The 19,489-nt window shown below is 36.0% G+C and overlaps 6 non-coding genes and 1 pseudogene across 6 annotated transcripts; all 7 read right to left on the reverse strand.

The window, feature by feature from the left end:
- Positions 1-1,420: 1,420 nt before the first annotated feature.
- LOC141681625 (U2 spliceosomal RNA) lies at positions 1,421-1,617 on the reverse strand. Its single transcript, XR_012559052.1, has one exon. It is a non-coding gene; the product is annotated as a U2 spliceosomal RNA (small nuclear RNA).
- Positions 1,618-2,546: 929 nt separating this feature from the next.
- LOC141681453 (U1 spliceosomal RNA) lies at positions 2,547-2,692 on the reverse strand (annotated as a pseudogene).
- A 611-nt stretch (positions 2,693-3,303) lies between these two features.
- LOC141681940 (U2 spliceosomal RNA) lies at positions 3,304-3,503 on the reverse strand. Its single transcript, XR_012559354.1, has one exon. It is a non-coding gene; the product is annotated as a U2 spliceosomal RNA (small nuclear RNA).
- A 905-nt stretch (positions 3,504-4,408) lies between these two features.
- Positions 4,409-4,566, reverse strand: LOC141681147 (U1 spliceosomal RNA). Its single transcript, XR_012558589.1, has one exon. It is a non-coding gene; the product is annotated as a U1 spliceosomal RNA (small nuclear RNA).
- A 611-nt stretch (positions 4,567-5,177) lies between these two features.
- LOC141681710 (U2 spliceosomal RNA) lies at positions 5,178-5,373 on the reverse strand. Its single transcript, XR_012559136.1, has one exon. It is a non-coding gene; the product is annotated as a U2 spliceosomal RNA (small nuclear RNA).
- A 905-nt stretch (positions 5,374-6,278) lies between these two features.
- LOC141681097 (U1 spliceosomal RNA) lies at positions 6,279-6,437 on the reverse strand. The gene has a single exon (XR_012558540.1). It is a non-coding gene; the product is annotated as a U1 spliceosomal RNA (small nuclear RNA).
- A 609-nt stretch (positions 6,438-7,046) lies between these two features.
- LOC141681944 (U2 spliceosomal RNA) lies at positions 7,047-7,250 on the reverse strand. Its single transcript, XR_012559359.1, has one exon. It is a non-coding gene; the product is annotated as a U2 spliceosomal RNA (small nuclear RNA).
- Between the last annotated feature and the right edge of the window lie 12,239 nt (positions 7,251-19,489).

A 19,489-nucleotide genomic window follows, 5' to 3' on the forward strand; every position in this document is an offset into this window, starting at 1 on the left:
GTGATGATAGTTATCTCTTTCCAAGATTGGAATCTTTACACCAATATCCTTCTTACTCATGATGTTAGTAGAATAGATCTTTAAAATCTTTGTAAGTTAAGAGCTTGCTCTGATACCAATTGTTATTCCCAGTGGACTAACAATGAGATTTACAGAAGGGGGGTTGAATGTAAATCTCAAAACTTTTTCAAGTTTTGAGCAGTTTCTAAGGCTAAGTGTTTTTGAGAGCAAGTGTGTGTGAATTGCTTGAAGCTAATGCAGACAGATATATATTCAAACACAAATGTAAAGAACACAGAGAACTTAAAAACTTTTCTGGTGGATTTGTTGTTCCACCAGAGATGTGTTATTTCAGAAAATCTGTGATTCAAAGAATTAAATCACAACTGCTTCCTAGTACAAACTAAATGATTTTCTCTCTGGATTTTTCTAAACAGCTCTGGAAAATTCAAATCTAATTACTAGCTGCTACTTGGTTTATATATCACCAAGTTTACAAGTGAAGACAAAACTGTAAAATACAATTAAAAAGGCTCTTCACATGTTTCTTCTTCATTTCTCTATCCAATGCAATTTAGGCTTAGCTGTTAATCTTTGAATACTTCCTTGTTTGCACCAGAATGGAAATGCTGCATTTTCTTGAATCCTCCTAGAGGCTTCCACATTCTAGTTTGTCTCTGTCAACCCATGTGCCTCTGTTAGCTTATGAATTGTCACCATCAACTGCTAATGAACTAAGCATCCATTGAAGCTTTCATCCGTTGATGCCTTATCCGTTGAGGCTTTATCCGTTGAAGCTTTATCCGTTGATGCATTATCAGTTGAAGTCTTTATCCATTGAAGCACCTATCCGTTGATGGATATTATCCGTTGAAGCATTAGAGACATCCGTTGAAGCTTTGTTTCTTATCCGTTGAAGTTCTTCAATATCAGTTGATACTTCTTCACTTATACAAAATTACAAGGCATGAAATATTTACAATTAGCCCTCCTATTTGCATATCCACTAGTAGTCGACATGACTGATACTTTCCTACAACATCTAAGAATTACAACTTGAATCTAGAGAATGAAATGTGCTACAATACTAAACTTATTGCTAAGTAAAACTACTCCTTCAACGGATAGCCAAGATGGTTTTATCCGTTGAGGCTACAAACACTAGATTTCTACTTAAGTGTTTTATTTAACTTATCATCAAACTAATACACATATTCCTAACAATTACTTATTTTCGTAAAATATTATATTAAAAAGGTTAAATTGGGGCATTAGTTGTAAATTGTTACATTAAGTTAAATTATATTTGAAATATATCGACGTAGTTTTAAACTTTCATCTTGAAAAAATCAGAATAGCGATTTTTTTCTCCGGCAAAGAGTTCGTGTCCTTTAAAAAAAATATTAATTCTTTGATTTGGTGGGGGTGCGCCAGGCTCGAGCTGTAGTGCAACACTTAGGCGACGCATGAAGACCTCAATAGCAAGCTATTGTTAGGATCTTCCCCGATATAAAAAATTAATTTAATATCATGTGAACCATTGACCCACATATCGGATATTAAACTGATAAGAACAGATACTACACTTGATCTTAGCCAAAAGGCCGAGAAAGGTATGAATGAACAATCTATCTGACCTTGTTTATATGGATGAGTTCGGCACATCTACCGAAAAGTATCTCGAAGTGGTACGGAACTCCAGGTACATATAAACTACTAATGTAAGAAATGCGGTAAAGCGTTGAATAAGATATGAATATGAATTGTTAAAGTACATACAAATTGACTTTTCCCTCGAAAAATAAAAAATAATAAACTGTTGGAGTAAGTGCATAAAATGTTTTTCCAAAATATTTAATTAATAATATGCAAGTCAACTGCTTTTCTATCACTCTTGGTGCATTATGAATTCCTATTCAGTTGCTTGCTGCAAATTTTATGCAACCACACCCCAAAACAAATTTAGTATGTTGCGAGACTTGTGTTTTATTTTCAAATTTAAACTGAAACTTAAACGGGAAAACAATACCAGGGAACACATTAAATATGAATGATGCGGAAAAATTGTGATGTGAGAAACCATATGCGTCTTTAGTTTACACGGTTTTTGTCATTGTTGCCGGAAAATAAAATTAAAAAACTCCACGTAAGAGGAGAATTAATTTTTAGGCACAATATATCATCAAACTTGAATGAAAATGAAACCCTTAACGTGAATAATATAATGGCGCAATACAATATATGTGCATGTTGATGTTTGTAATTGTGAATATTTACCTCACCTGTCATTTCTTATATTTTATTATGATAAATTTATTTAGTGAGAGACTATAAATTCATTTGCGTGTTAATAAGAGTAATTTTTACTTGCCAATATTCAATAAACAGTAATAACTTTAAATAAATGAAGTTTTTAATTGATTAATCCCGAATTTTAGATTTCGCCACCACAAGGTTAAAATCCCCTTGGTTTATTAGGTTTATGAAATTCAGTAATATAACAAATTATGTACTATAGTTGGCGGGGCCGTGTGTACTATAGTTGGCGGGCCCGGGCCCCCTAACACAAATTATGATGTAGGCTCCACCACTTGGGTAGACCTTAGGCAAGAACCATCCAAAGTTCAATATAAGTCACTTCCCTAGGCCATGGACCTTAATGATCGCCCATTGACCACATCCAGGTAGGTAAGTTTTCATGTAGGTCGTATATCTCTATTCATAGCGTTGTTGAAATATTTTACATTAGATCGGTCGATGTGGGAAGTTCTCAAAGCAAACTTTTGTTATCAATGATAGTGTAAATCTTGTGATGATGTATTTGACTATAATTTCGTAGTGCGATTGACATGTAATTTAAAATTTGGGAGTTATTTGTCTTAACTAAAAAACACGGAATATCTATATCTCCAAACATAATTTCTTACACCACCGGTACCTTTATTCAGTTTGCGGCCAATGAGTAAAAATAGCTTGGGGTGACATAATAACTCGGTTCGTTGAACATAGATCGAAATGAGGTACAATCTTTGTACTTGAATCTGGAAAATCAGAACTTTATTATTTATTGTCGTGCATTCTATTATGAAGGGTGAAATTGAAACTATATTACTTATTGTCGTAAAATATTATATTAAAAAGGTTAAATTGGGGCATTAGTTGTAAATTATTACATTAAGTTAAATTATATTTGAAATATATCGACGCAGTTTTAAACTTTCATCCGGAAAAAATCAAAATAGCGATTTCTTTCTCCGGCAAAGAGTTCGTATCCTTTAAAAAAATATTAATTCTTTGATTTGGTGGGGGTGCGCCAGGCTCGAGCAGTAGTGCAACACTTAGGCGACTCATTAAGACCTCAATAGCAAGCAAGCTATTGTTAGGATCTTCCCCGATAAAAAAACTAATTTAATATCATGTGAACCATTGGGCCACATATCAAATATTAAAATGCTAAGAACAAATACTACACTTGATCTTAGCCAAAAGGCCGAGAAAGGTATGAATGAACAATCTATCAGACCTTGTTTATATGGATGAGTTCGGCACATATACCGAAAAGTATCTCGAGGTGGTACGAAACTACAGGTACATATAAACTACTAATGTAAGAAAAGCTGTAAAGTGTGGAATAAGATATGAATATGAACTGTTAAAGTACATACAAATTGACATTTCAATCGAAAAATAAAAAATAATAAACTGTTGGAGTAAGTGCATAAAATGTTTTTCCAAAATATTTAATTAATAATATACAAGTCCACTGCTTTTCTATCACTCTTGGTGCATTACGAATTCCTATTTAGTTGCTTGCTGCAAATTTTATGCAACCACACCCGAAAATAAATTTAGTATGTTGCGAGACTTGTGTTTTATTTTCAAATTTAAACTGAAACTTAAACGGGAAAGCAATACAGGGGAACACCTTAAATATGAATGATTCGGAAAAACCGTGTTGTGAGAAACCATATGCGTCTTTAGTTTACACGGTTTTTGTCATTGTCGCCGGAAAATAAAATTAAAAAAACTCCACGTAAGAGGAGAATTAATATTTAGGCACAATATATCATCAAACTTAAATGAAAACGAAACCCTTAACGTGAACAAGATAATGGCGCAGTACAATATATGTGCATGTTGATGTTTGTAATTGTGAATATTTACCTCACCTATCATTTCTTATATTATATTCTGATGAATTTATTTAGAGAGAGACTATAAATTCATTTTCGTGTTAATAAGAGTAATTTTTACTTGCAAATATTCAATAAATAGTAATAACTTTAAATAAATGAAGTTTTTAATTGATTAATCCCGAATTTTAGATTTCGCCACCCCAAATTTATAATCCCCCTTATTTACCAGGTTTCATGAAATTCAGTAATATAAAAAATTATGTAATATAGTTGGCGGGGCCGCGCGAACGCATGCCCCTAACACAAATTATGATGTAGGCTCCACAACTTGGGTAGACCTTAGGCAAGAACACATCCAAAGTGCAATGTAAGTCACTTCCCTAGGCCATGGACCTTAATGATCGCCCATTGACCCCATCAAGGTAAGTAAGTTTTCATGTAGGCCGTATATCTCTATTCATAGCATTGTTGGAATATTTTATCTTAGATCGGTCGATGTGGGAAGTTCTCAGAGGAGACTTTTGTTATCAACGATAGTGTAAATCTTGTGATGATGTATTTGACTATAATTTCGTAGTGCGATTGACATGTAATTTAAAATTTGGGAGTTATTTGTCTTAAATAATAAACACGGAATATCTATATCTCCAAACGTAATTTCTTACACCACCGGTACCTTTATACAGTTTGCGGCCAATGAGTGAAAATAGCTTTGGGTGACATAGTAACTCGGTTCGTTGAACATGGATCGAAATGAGGTACAATCTTTGTACTTGAATCTGGAAAATCAGAACTTTATTATTTATTGTCGTGCATTCTATTATGAAGGGTGAAATTGAAACTATATTAGTTATTGTCATAAAATATTATATTAAAAAGGTTAAATTGGGGAATTAGTAGTAAATTGTTACATTAAGTTAAATTATATTTGAAATATATCGACATAGTTTTAAACTTTTATCTGAAAAAATCAGAATAGCGGTTTTTTTCTCCAGCAAAGAGTTCGTGTCCTTTAAATTTTTTATTAATTCTTTGATTTGGCGTGGGTGCGCAAGGCTCGAGCAGTAGCGCAATACTTAGGCGACGCATGGAGACCTCAATAGCAAGCTATTGTTAGGATCTTCCCCGATAAAAAAATTAATTTAATATCATGTGAACCATTGGCCCACATATCAGATATTAAACTGATAAGAACAGATACTACACTTGATCTTAGCCAAAAGGCCGAAAAAGGTATGAATGAACAATCAATCTGACCTTGTTTATATGGATGAATTCGGCACATCTACCGAAAAGTATCTCGAGGTGGTACGGAACTCCAGGTACATATAAACTACTAATGTAAGAAATGGGGTAGAGCGTGGAATAAGATATGAATATGAATTATAAAAGTACATACAAATTAACTTTTCTCTCGAAAAATAAAAAATAATAAACTGTTGGAGTAAGTGCATAAAATATTTTTCGAAAATATTTAATTAATAATATGCAAGTCAACTGCTTTTCTATCACTCTTGGTGCATTATGAATTCCTATTCAGTTGCTTGCTACAAATTTTATGCAACCACACCCGAAAACAAATTTAGTATATTGCGAGACTTGTATTTTATTTTCAAATTTAAACTGAAACTTAAACGGGAAAGCAATACCGGGGAACACCTTAAATATGAATGATGCGGAAAAACCGTGTTGTGAGAAACCATATGCGTCATTAGTTTACACGGTTTTTCTCATTGTTGCCGGAAAATAAAATTAAAAAAACTCCACGTAAGAGGAGAATTAATTTTTAGGCACAATATATCATCAAACTTAAATGAAAACGAAACCCTTAACGTGAACAAGATAATGGCGCAGTACAATATATGTGCATGTTGATGTTTGTAATTGTGAATATTTACCTCACCCATCATTTCTTATATTATATTATGATGAATTTATTCAGTGAGAGACTATAAATTCATTTGTGTGTTAATAAGAGTAATTTTTACTTGTAAATATTCAATAAATAGTAATAACTTTAAATAAATGAAGTTTTTAATTGATTAATCCCGAATTTTAGATTTTGCCACCCCAAGTTTAAAATCCCCTTGGTTTACCAGGTTTCATGAAATTCAGTAATATAAAAAATTATGTAATATAGTTGGCGGGGCCGCGCGAACGCAAACCCCCTAACACAAATTATGATGTATGCTCCACCATTTGGGTAGACCTTAGGCAAGAACCCATCCAATGTGCAATGTAAGTCACTTCCCTAGGCCATGGACCATAATGATCGCCCATTGACCCCATCCAGGTAAGTTTCTATGTAGGCCGTATATCTCTATTCATAGCATTGTTGGAATATTTTACCTTAGATCGGTCGATGTAGGAAGTTCTCAGAGCAGACTTTTGTTATCAACCATAGTGTAAATCTTGTGATGATGTATTTGACTATAATTTCGTAGTGCGATTAACATGTAATTTAAAATTTGGGAGTTATTTGTCATTAATAAAAAACACGGAGTATCTATATCTCCAAACGTAATTTCTTACACCACCGGTACCTTTATGCAGTTTGCGGCCAATGAGTGAAAATAGCTTTGGGTGACATAATAATTCGGTTCATTGAACATGGATCGAAATGAGGCACAATCTTTGTACTTGAATCTGGAAAATCAGAACTTTATTATTTATTGTCGTGCATTCTATTATAAAGGGTGAAATTGAAACTATATTACCTATTATCGTGAAATATATTATAATAAAAAGGTGAAATTGAGGCAATATTCATAAATTATTACCACAAGTTAAATTATATTTGAAATATATCGTCGTAGTTTTAAACTTTCATCTAGAAAAAATCGGAATAGCGATTTTTTTCTCCGGCAAAGGGTTCGTGTCCTTCAAAAAATTATTTATTCTTTCATTTGACGGGGGTGCGCCAGGCCCGAGCAGGAGTGCAACAATTAGGCGACGCATGAATACCTCAATAGAAAGCTATTGTTAGGATCTTCCACGATAAAAAAAATTAATTTAATATTTAATATCTTGTGAACCATTGGCCCTTATATCAGATATTAAACTGATAAGAACAGATACTACACTTGATTTTAGCCAAAAGGCGGAGAAAGGTATGAATGAACAAGCTATCTGACCTTTTTTATATGGATGAGTTCAGCACATCTACCGAAAAGTATCTCGAGGTGGTAGAGAACTCCAAGAATAAGATATAAAATATTATTGTTCGAGTACATACAAATTGACTTTTCCCTCCAAAAATAAAAAAATAATAAATTGTTGGAGTAAGTGCATAAAATGTTTTTCCAAATCATTTAATTAATAATATGCAGTCAACTGCTTTTCTATCACTCTTGGTGGATTAGAAATTCCTATTCAGTTGCTTGCTGGAAATTTTATGCAACCACACCCAACAAGAAATTTAGTATGTTGCGAGACTTGTGTTTTTTTTTCAAATTTAAATCTCAAAACTTTTTCAAGTTTTGAGCAGTTTCAAAGGCTATGTGTTTAAGATAAACAAGTGTATGAATTGCTTTAAGCTAATACTGACAGATATATATTCAAACACTAATGTAAAGAACACAACAGACCTTAAAAAATTTTCTGGTGGATTGTTGTTCCACCAGAGATGGTATTACAGAAAATCTGTGATTCAAGAAGTTGATCACAGCTGCGTCCTAGTACAAACTAGATAATTTTTCTCTCAAGATTTTTCTAAACAGCTCTGGAAAAATTCTCTTCTAATTACTAGATGCTACTTGGTTTATATATCACCAAGTTTACAAGTGAAGACAAAGATAAAAAGTACAATAATAAAATAAGTTCTCCACTTGTTTCTTCTCCATTTTACTCCAGTGCATTGTTGACTATTGCCTCTTTATACTAGAGTAGAACGGCTGCTTTTTCTGATGTTCCTGAAATAGGCTACCACATCTCAGTTGTCTCTGTCAACCCATGTGCCTCTGTTTGTAGGTACAACTACCACTTGTCAACTGCTATTTAACAGAACATCCGTTGAAGCCTTCATCCGTTGATGGCTTTATCCGTTGATGTGTTAGCAGTTGAAGCTCTATCCGTTGATGCACTCATCCATTGAAGGATGTTATCCGTTGAAGCTTTAGAGACATCCGTTGAAGCTTTGTTTCTCATCCGTTGAAGGTCTTTAAGTTATCCGTTGACACCATTTCATTTATACAAAATTACAAGGCATGAAATACTTACAATTGGCCTTCCTATCTGCATATCCTCTAGTAGTCAACATGACTTATAATTTCCCTCAACATTTAAGAATTTATATCTCAAATTCAGAGACTAAAATGTGCTACAACACTAGACTTATTTCTAAGTAAAGCTACACCATCAACGGATAGCCAAAATGGTCTTATCCGTTGAGGCTACAAATACTAGATTTCTACTTAAGTGTTTTGTTGAACATATCATCAAACTAATGCACATATATTCCTAACAATCTCCCCCTATTTATGTCTATAAGAATTGTAGACATAAATTCAAGGTTAACTTGATGATAACAAAACACTTAACAAATATATGAACTGAAACTAAGTAGAAATTCAAAAGTGCTGCAAAAGTGTATGTACTAGAAGGTAATTGAAGATTTACAGTATTTCCAAGGATGCTCCTCTAGCCTGATCAAAACATCTTTTTCTTCTTTGATCCCTGGTTTTCTTTCCTAGCCCTTTGTCATTTTCCTCAATTTGGAGTTGGAGTTGTCTGAAGAATTCAGCTTCATCTTCATCACTGATATCCAACTTAGATTGCATTTCTTTGAGAGTTTCATTGCTGGCAATCTTGAGTTGGTCTTCAAGTCTGAAAAATCTTCTGACTCCTTTATCATCTCTGAATTCCATCAACCAATGAGGTGATTTGTGAATTGTAGTTCCCCTTTCTTGAATGAGTAAGGTTCTGGGCAAGGCATTGGGCTCCCTCCAAGTTTTCCTTATGTTGGCAATCTTGTTGAGAATTTCAGTCTTGGCAGTCCTGGTAAAGCCAGAATCCTTTTGTATGGATGAAAAGACTCTGATCAAGGTAGAGTAGCCTTCATTCAGAATCCTGTAGAGAGGCCATGTTCTTTCCCCAGCTCCTTTGTATCTGAACACCAATCTCTCTGGTAGCTGTCTGTAAGCAGCAATTCCCCTTACATCCTCCAGCTCATCCAGATAGAGTTCAATGTCTGAAATTTCTTTTATGTCACAGATGTGAACATAATCATCTTTAGAAATGGGTGGCTTAGGGTTAGGTTTATGTTTTTGAGTGAATTTCTTAGAGTTTAGGGGATGTGTAGATTTGGATTTTCTTTTCTGTTTCTTTGGTAGTGGAAGAGTGGTTAAAAAGGTAGGCAAATTGATGGTGTCCCAATCAATAGGTTCCTCTTTTGGGATGATTGGTTCACCATGGATGTTTATAGTGGGATCAGCAACAAAGGGTTCAGGTATGGAAGGTAGAGATTTAGTTTCTTCAGTGTTGCCTTCACTCCTTCTATGTGCCTTGGCCTTTCTTCTGTTTCCCTTCTGCCATTCCTCTTTTTCCTCCATACTTTCACTAAATATACTCCCAAAAACCTCATCTAAGTTTGCAATCTTGTCTTCACCCCTGACTTCAATTCCTTTCTCTTTTTCAACTAGACTTGACTTTAGCTTTTGTTCAAGCTTTGCTTGTGCTCTTTTGTCAGCCTTGAGTTTTTCAGCTTCTTTCTTTAACCTTTTGGTTTCTTCCCTCTTGGCTATTGAGAATTTGGGATGTCCTTGCATCACACATATGCTCTTTCCCTCTCTAAAGATAATAGCCATGTTTCTCCTTACTGCCTCATCCATGGTCTCCTTGTGTTTTATGATGCTAGTACCCAAAACTTTGTCTTCATCAGGCTTTGGAAGAGGAAAGTCCACTTCTTTCATCTGAGCAAAGTCTAGAGGGTTCTTTGTGGAGTCCTTGCTGGATCTAGTGTTGGGCTTGAGAACCATAGGTTTTAGATTCTTGAAAGAAGTCTCTCCAACCTTATTTCTCCTTTCTGGCTTGTGCTCCATATTGATTGGTTCAACCTTTGTGCTATGTTTCACAGATATTGATTTATCTTGTGTAGAACCAAACAGCTGTTGCATCCTTTCATCAATTCTCCTCCTTTGCTCTTTCACTTGAATTTCAGCTGCTGCTAGCTGGATTAAATCAATTCCATCAGGCTTTCCTTTGATTTGAATGATTGGAGAAGTAGTGATGGCAGGAACTAGCACTTTAGATATTTGGATTTTTGTAGATGGCTCTCCTTCCCCTTCCCTTTTACTCTCCCCCTTTTTGTTATCATCAAAGAGAGGGGTCAAGCCCTGTGCTTTTGCCAGCTGCATAAGTAGATTTGTTTGAGATTGTTGGTTGTGAAGAATGGTGGCCACAAAATCTTCAATAACTTGAACTCTGTCTTCCAATTTGGCCAGCCTCTTTTCAGTATGTGATTCCTTTTTCAATCCCAACAAAATGTCCTGCATTGTACCATAGGGCATGACTGAATCCAATTTTTCAGAATTGTAGGATTTCAAGTCAGCAATATCCTTTCTGAGTTCATCCACACTCAGATTCTGTCTTACTTGCTGCAACTTCATGAGATGCAGGGAGTCCAAGTGAGCTGTAAGGATAGCCTTTGTACCAGCATGAGAAGTTTTCTGAATGGCCTGTTTGATAGTACTGATTTGTTTGACTAAGGAGATATTGAATTGCCCTGTTGTAGACTCCTTTGTGAAGGCCCATTTAGGTAGATTTGGAATAGAACTAGGGCTTTTATCTCCCCCTAAGTTCATGTTTCCATCAGAAGAAACAAAGTCATCATCATCAGAATTTACTCCAAATTCTTCAAATGACTCACCAGCTGTTGAAGGCATCTTGTTAATAACAGCTTTGTCCCTTTGAAGAGATGCTGTTGTATGTACTAGATGTAGTGTCTTTTCTGCCTCCACATTGCCCTGTGCAGCCAATAATTGATAGGCTGAAACAGGATGAGTAAAAGTGTCAGCATCCAAGGAAATGTTATCAATAACAGCTTTGTAATGTTGCTGAAATTGTCTTTCCTTTTCAGCATCATTCACAATCATTGACTCACTAGCAATGGCTGGATCCATCCTTATTTCTGCTGTACCTGCCTTTCTCTCATTTTCTCTATGTTCTTGCATCAGGGGCTCCCCCTGGCTCACACAACTCACTCCCTCACCTTCACCTACTAAGGTGGTACTCCTCTCACTTACTTTTGCCATGCTGGAAAAAATAGCATGCATGTTTGAGCTCTCAATCTCTCCTTTTGCCTGGGAGCAACCCAGCCTCTCACTCAAATTGTCACTCTCTTCCCTCAGTCCTAGAAGTGATTGTACAGTAATCAAGTCTTCTACACTTGGAATTGTTTCAGTTGTGTGTGTAGAGACTATCAACGGATGAGGAATAGCCGTTGAAGGTGAAACTGATGGTATCAACGGATAACTGCTGTTAAGCTTATCCGTTGAAGAACAACCACTTGTCAACGGATGAGTGATATCCGTTGAAGAAGGAAAAGAAGTAGAAATTGAAAGTGATATAACTGTTGAATCTGTGTAGATTGATATGAGTTTTGGTGACACAGATTCTTCAATTACATCTGAAAGAATTTGCGGGTGATCCAACAAATCATCTAAAAGATGATGATCACCTGTATTTGAGTGGGGCTCCTCCCTGAGTTGTAAAGAGGGAGAATCAGGAATTGATGGGAATAACATATCCACATCTAGAGATGGTGAAGAAGTGTGTGGTGATTGATGTGTGTTAATTGTGAGAGAATGGGGCTGTGACTCTACATTTGTTGGAGCCACATCAAACTGAGTTTGAGAAGGCATAGATACAGATGGATGTATCTGTGCAGTGTGTGCACCCTGTGTAGAAGATTGGGTTCTTGCTCTCTTTCTTCTAATAAAGGCTTTTGTTGGTGAGTGTTTGGCTTTAGTGTCCCTCCCTCGTTTGTTCTGTGTTCCTGGTTGGGAACTATTTTCAATAGTTACATCCTTTTGGGAGGATGCAGCTAGGGATATGCTAGTAACCCTTTCAACCACCACAACTTTTTGAGAAATTGTGGCTTGGCTAGCTTGGGAAGCACTTATCTCTCCTTCCTTATCCTGGGGGTTTCTTTGATGTTCACCCCTCCCCTCACCACTCACACCCTGTTCACTCCCTTCAAGGTTAATGGTAGATGTTACAACTGTTGTCTTTTGAGAAACAACAGAGGTAGTTTTCTTTGTCTTTGATTTTGAAAGTTTAGTTTTGGTGACCTTGGTAGAAATCTGTTGGGGCATTGTCACAGATTCCATGGCCACACTAGAAGATAAAGAAATAGAGGGGTTGGAAGAAGTAGGAGTTGTAGAAGCAATTACCTCACTTACCTGAGGTGCATTCATGATTGGTAAATATACCAATGGCACACTGCTGTTGAGATCCATTCTCAATAAATCTGCAAGAACTCTTTTCTCTTGTGCCCAGCACTTGAGTTTATTATTCTCATTGGTTATGACCAAATCTTCAGCAACATGGTTAGCCAATAACATAAAGAATCTAGCATAATAGATGTTATTAGATCTATTAGCTTTGTTACCTAATCTAGTACCCAATTCTAGCATAACATAGTTGCTAAAATTAAAATACCTATCAGAAACAAGCATATAGAGCATATTAACAAGAGATGAAGTTATGGCATCAAAATTGCTAATTTTCCCAGAGAAAACCTTGATAAAGGCATCCCTAAGAAAACTCCATTCTTTCCTAAGGCCTTTTCTTTTAATACTCCCTAAACTAGCAGAGTTAAGAGAATAACCTATGGAATCTAACATGCTGGATACATCATTATCAGTGTGTGGTGTCATGGCATTGTTCTCAGGCAATTTAAAACATGCTAGTAAATCATCACAGTTAACACAGTGATTTTTACCTTTGAGAGTGAAAGAGATGGTCATATCTATGGAGTTGAACTCAGCAGTTGTCCAAATCTCCTCAACTACTTCACAGTAAATTGTTGGGGCTTCCAGCATTGCATAGCTAAGTTTACAGTTTTTGATGAAGTCCATCATTTTGTGATAATCTGAGTGGGCTTCATTCTTTGCTACCAAAGATATGAAATTGTTCTTCTCATAGATGAATCCGGATTGAGACATAATCTTTACTACTGGTGCCATTGTTGTGAGTAGAATTTGCAGAGAATAACTTGAAGGTTTTGCAGAGAGAAAATGGTAAAAGCTTTGAAATTTCGAGAAAGCGTAAAGTAAAAAATGAAAAATCAGAAGGGCTTATATACTTTCTCAAATTAAAAAGCATAAATAAGAGATTAAACAATAAATATATGTAAGTGAATTTCAGCCGTTTAAGAATAAACTGTAAGTATTCTAAAAACTACCTTTAAAACAAATACATACAGCTGTATGTATGAGTATCAACGGTTAAGACAATAGAATCAACGGCTGTGAAACACTTGAATCGACTGATGTGATATTTCAACGGATAAGGTAAACTGTCATCCGTTGAAGAGCACTTCAGTTTTATCCGTTGACGGATAAAAATTCCAGAAATGTATATGACTTTCAACGGATAATGAACATCCGTTGGCAGAACAATTTTGACTTTCAACGGATAGGGAATATCCGTTGATGGAATAATCTGTGTTAAAAATCAAATTTGTTCTTGCAGCTAATACATTTCAGGCTTCGATTCAAATTGCAATAAGGACATGAATTTTAAGAGTAATTAAGCATACCTAGCTCACTTACCAATCTTGTGAATGTTGATTCATCAAGTGGCTTGGTAAATATGTCTGCAATTTGTTGTTCACTTGGAACAAAATGAAGTTCCACTGTACCTTTCATCACATGTTCCCTAATGAAGTGGTACTTGATATCAATGTGCTTGGTTCTTGAGTGCTGCACTGGATTTTCAGTAATGGCAATGACACTTGTGTTCTCACAGAATATAGGAATTTTGTCAACAGTTAGTCCAAAGTCAAATAGTTGATTCCTCATCCATAGTATCCGTGCACAGCAACTACCAGCAGCAATGTACTCAGCTTCAGCTGTTGATGTAGAAACAGAATTCTGCTTCTTGCTGAACCATGATACAAGCTTGTTCCCTAGAAATTGATAGGTGCCTGTTGTGCTTTTCCTGTCTATTTTGCAACCTGCATAATCTGCATCTGAGTAGCCAATTAGATCAAAACCAGACTCTCTAGGGTACCAAATTCCTAGATTTGGAGTCCCCTTGAGATATTTGAAAATTCTTTTAATGGCCACTAAGTGAGATTCTTTAGGGTCAGCTTGAAATCTAGCACAGAGACATGTAGAAAACATTATATCAGGTCTACTAGCAGTTAAATATAAAAGTGAGCCAACCATGCCTCTATAACTTGTAATATCCACAGACTTTTCAGCCTTGTTTAATTCAAGCTTAGTGGTAGTGGCCATGGGAGTTTTTGCAGGTGAACAATCCATTAAGTCAAACTTCTTTAAAAGATCATAAATATATTTAGTTTGACTAATGAAAATTCCACTACTAACTTGTTTTACTTGTAACCCAAGAAAGTAAGTTAGCTCTCCCATCATGCTCATTTCATATTTACTTTGCATTAATTTAGCAAACTTTTTACAAAGCTTATCATCTGTAGATCCAAATATAATATCATCTACATAAATTTGTACAAGTATCTTAGAGCCATTAACATTTCTAAAGAAGAGAGTTTTGTCAACAGTACCTCTTGTGAAATGATTATCTAGAAGGAACTTTGAAAAAGTCTCATACCAGGCTCTAGGTGCTTGCTTTAGTCCATAGAGTGCTTTCAACAGATAATACACATGGCCTGGAAAATTTTGATCTTCAAAACCTGGAGGTTGGCTTACATAAACTTCTTCCTCCAATTCCCCATTTAGAAATGCACTCTTGACATCCATCTGATAGACTTTGAAATTGGCATTAGCTGCATAGGCTAGAAAGATTCTGATGGCTTCAAGTCTTGCAACTGGAGCAAATGTTTCATCAAAATCTATTCCCTCTTGTTGAGAATAGCCTTTAGCAACCAATCTGGCTTTATTCCTTATGACAATGCCATTTTCATCCATCTTGTTTCTGAATACCCATTTTGTGTCAATGGAACTCTTATTCTTTGGCTTGGGTACCAGCTTCCAAACTTTGTTTCTCTCAAATTGGTTCAGCTCTTCCTGCATAGCTAATATCCAATCTGGATCCATTAAGGCTTCTTCCACTTTCTTAGGTTCCTCCTGAGATAGAAAACTACTATACAGACATTCATTTTGAGTAGCTTTTCTTGTTTGCACTTTAGATGATGCATCACCAATGATCAGTTCAAAGGGATGATTCTTGGTCCATTTCCTTTGAGGTGGAAGATGTGCTCTAGATGAGGTGGCCTCAGTATTGTCGTGATGTGAGACAGAGTGTTGATCAGTTGAAACTCCCCCTGAGCTGTTGGTCCTTTGCAGGAAACTTGGAGTTCTATCAACTGATGATGTAAATCGATTATCCGTTGATGAACTATGTTCAACGGATGCTTCATTATGTACTTCAACGGATGATGCACTAGGTCTTTCAACGGATACCGCATTGCCTCTTTCAACGGATGCAGAATTCTGTGCATTATCCAAGGGCATATCTTGAATCCCTTTTGAAGTGTCATCTCCATCAATCTCCTCTTCACTATCATCACAATATATCTCAATGTTGTCAAATTTGAGTCTTTCATGGTGTCCCTCATCTGTTAGTCCATCAATCTTTTTATCATCAAACACAACATGCACAGATTCCATAACAATGTTGGTTCTTAGATTGTAGACCCTATAAGATTTTCCAGCTGAGTAACCAACAAATATCCCTTCATCAGCCTTTGCATCAAACTTCCCTTTATGGTCAAATTGATTACTCAGTATAAAGCATTTACATCCAAAGACATGAAGAAAGTTTAGAGTTGGTTTTCTTCTCTTGAACAACTGATAAGGAGTCATGCCTTTAGCTTGATTGATCAAAGAAATATTCTGAGTGTAGCAGGCACAATTAACAGCTTCAGCCCAGAAATATGTTGGTAACTTTGATTCTTCAAGCATTGTTCTAGCAGCCTCAATTAAAGATCTGTTCTTTCTTTCAACTACCCCATTTTGCTGAGGTGTTCTTGGAGCTGAGAACTCATGCATGATTCCATTTTCTTCACAGAACAGCCTCATTGTCAAATTCTTGAACTCAGTTCCATTGTCACTCCTGATATTCCTAACCTTCAAGTCAGGATGATTATTGACTTGCCTGATGTGATTGATAATGATTTCACTTGCTTCATCCTTTGATCCAAGAAAATAGACCCATGAAAACTTTGAGAAATCATCTACAATCACCAAGCAATATCTTTTTCTTGCAATTGACAATACATTGACTGGTCCAAACAAATCCATATGTAGCAGCTGTAATGGTTCATCAATTGTTGTTTCAAGCTTCTTTTTGAATGATGCTTTCCTTTATTTGCCTTTCTGACAAGCATCACACAAACCATCCCTTGAGAATTCAACAAGAGGAATTCCTCTAACTAAGTCCTTTTTGACTAGATCATTCATTGTCTTGAAATTCAAATGGGATAGCTTCTTGTGCCATAGCCAACTTTCAGCTGAACTTGCTTTGCTAAAGAGACAAGTAATAGATTCTGCATCTGTAGAGTTGAAGTCAGCTAAGTACACATTTCCTTTTCTAACTCCAGTTAGAACCACTTTGTTGTCTTTCTTGCTGGTGACAACACAGGCTTCTGAATTGAAGGAAATTGTATTCCCTCTATCACATAGTTGACTGATGCTCAGTAAGTTGTGCTTGAGACCATCAACTAATGCAACTTCATCAATTATGACATTCCTTGTTGAAATCAAGCCATATCCCATAGTAAACCCTTTGCTGTCATCTCCAAAGGTTATGCTAGGGCCAGCTCTCTCCTTAAACTCTGTGAGCAGGGAGAAATCTCCTGTCATGTGTCTTGAACAGCCACTGTCCAAGTACCATAGATTTCTTCTTTTTCCCTGCACACCATAAAATCAATCAAGTTGATTTTGGTACCCAAGTTTCCTTGGGTCCATTCTTGTTAGCCTTTCTCCTAGACTTCATTCCTCCTGCATCTTTAGACTTAGGTAACTTTGAGTCTACCTTGATCTTAGATGTAGTTCGTTGAGGTGTAGGGTTAGTCACAGAATCATTTAGCACATTTGGAATTTGATAAGGCATGGATTGTGCAAGCATGTTATTCCATATTGGCATATTGTATGGCATTTGAGGCATACTAAATGCAGTAAGATAAGGATTGTTAAAATATGGCATGTTTGCAAAATGTGTATAAGGATTCTGTTCAGACATAACAGGCATAGCATGCAGAGGTGATGCAGACATATTAGGCATGGAAGAGGGCACAGGTATGGGAGTTTTCTTAATAGATTTGCAATTAGCAGATAGATGATTAACACTACTACAATGCACACAGCTTTTTCTAGGAGCATACTTATCAGGTGTTTAATTGTTGTGTTTGTTAACCCCTACCTTCCCATTTCTATTAGATTTCCTTTTAGTTTCCTTTTTATCCTCAACCACTTTGAGCCTATTCTTTAACTGTTCTAAGGTCATGTGTCCTATATTCACCTTACTGAAATCTTTGGATGTGCTTGCTTCTTCTTTGACAAAGTTCTTGGAAGTTGAACCAAACTTTTTGTTGAGTTTCTTTAGATTTTCACTTTTAGAAACATCTGCCTGTTTTAATTGAGGAACCTTCAACAGATGCTCCTTTTCTTCCTTCAACGGATAATTTTCATCATCCGTTGATTCCACATCCGTTGATAGCCCATCAATTAATTCCATTTTCTTTTTGTTTTTATCCCAGGCAGTCTCACAAAATGATTCAATTCCTTGGACCTTGACAATTTGAGCACTAACATCCCTAGATGTCTTCCAGGCTTTAATCACCTCTTGCTCTCTCTCTAATTGATTAGAAAGTATTTCTACTTTCTTAACAGATTCAGCTAGTTCATTTTCAACAGATATACAATGTAGCTTAGTTTTCTCTAGGTCAATCAACTTATCTTCTAACACAGCATTTCTATTACTTAAAAACAAATTGTTCTCTTTAATCCTACTATTTTCTTTAGCAAGAGATTTAAGAGACACACGCAAATGATACAGTTCAGTAGACATGTCATTAAAAGCATCATTGCACTCTTCTTTAGTAAGCTGTGTTAAATCAGTAGTGATTACCTGGTTGCTTGATGAACTAACTTCATTTTCCTCAGAATCAGCCATGAGAGCCAAGTTGACATATTCCACATCTTCATCCTCTTCTTCTCCATCAGCTGCACAGTCTTTTTCTTGAGTAATGAAAGCCCTCTCCTTTTGCTTGAGCAGATTAAAATATTTCTTTTTGTAATCTACTTGGTCAAATTTCTTCTTTTCAGAAGTTGGCTTTCTGCACTCACTTGCAAAGTGTCCACTTATACCACAATTGAAACACTTGAACTTGGATTTGTCCACCATGTTCTTATGAGGTTTAGTGGCTCTTGTGTTTTTCCTAAATTTCATCTTTGCAAATCTTCTGGACAGAAATGCAAGATGCTCATCAATACCATCAGAGTCATCATGGCTGGAGTTGTCTTCATTCTCAGCAACTTGCTCCTTACCCTTGCTTGATTCTGATTTGCTTGTGCCATCTTTGGAGTTTAATGTTGATCTCACAGTTTCTTGTCTGCATTCTTTCTCATTTTCAGCTACCAAGGCAACTGAACCTCCTTTCTTTCTTCCCTTCTCCAATACCTCATCCTGTTCCAGCTCTAGTTCATAAGTCTTCAAGATTCCATATAATCTTTCAAGAGTGAAGTCCTTATAATCTTGAGAGTTTCTCAAGGAGACAGTCATGGGTTTCCATTCCTTTGGTAAGGATCTTAAAAATTTAAGATTTGAATCCTTCACCTGGTACACTCTACCATACAGCTTCAGTCCATTCAACAGCTTTTGGAATCTATTGAATGTGTCATTTAAAGATTCATTTTCTTTAAAATGAAAATACTCATACTGTTGAATGAGAAGCTGCATTTTGTTTTCTTTTACTTGTTCTGTACCTTCACACAGTAGCTGAACTGTGTCCCAAACCTCTTTGGCAGTTGTGCAATTTATCACATTATCAAACATATCCTTGTCAAGACCATTAAACAAAATGTTCATAGCCTTCTTATCCTTGTGGACTTCTTCTGTGTCTTCCATTGTCCATTCTGCTCTAGGTTTTGGAATGGATTGACCAATAGCAATTATGGCCGTAGCAACTGTGGCTACTTTGTGGGGAA

This window comes from Apium graveolens, chromosome 8 (assembly GCF_009905375.1).
Source record: "Apium graveolens cultivar Ventura chromosome 8, ASM990537v1, whole genome shotgun sequence".
Lineage (NCBI taxonomy): Eukaryota > Viridiplantae > Streptophyta > Magnoliopsida > Apiales > Apiaceae > Apium > Apium graveolens.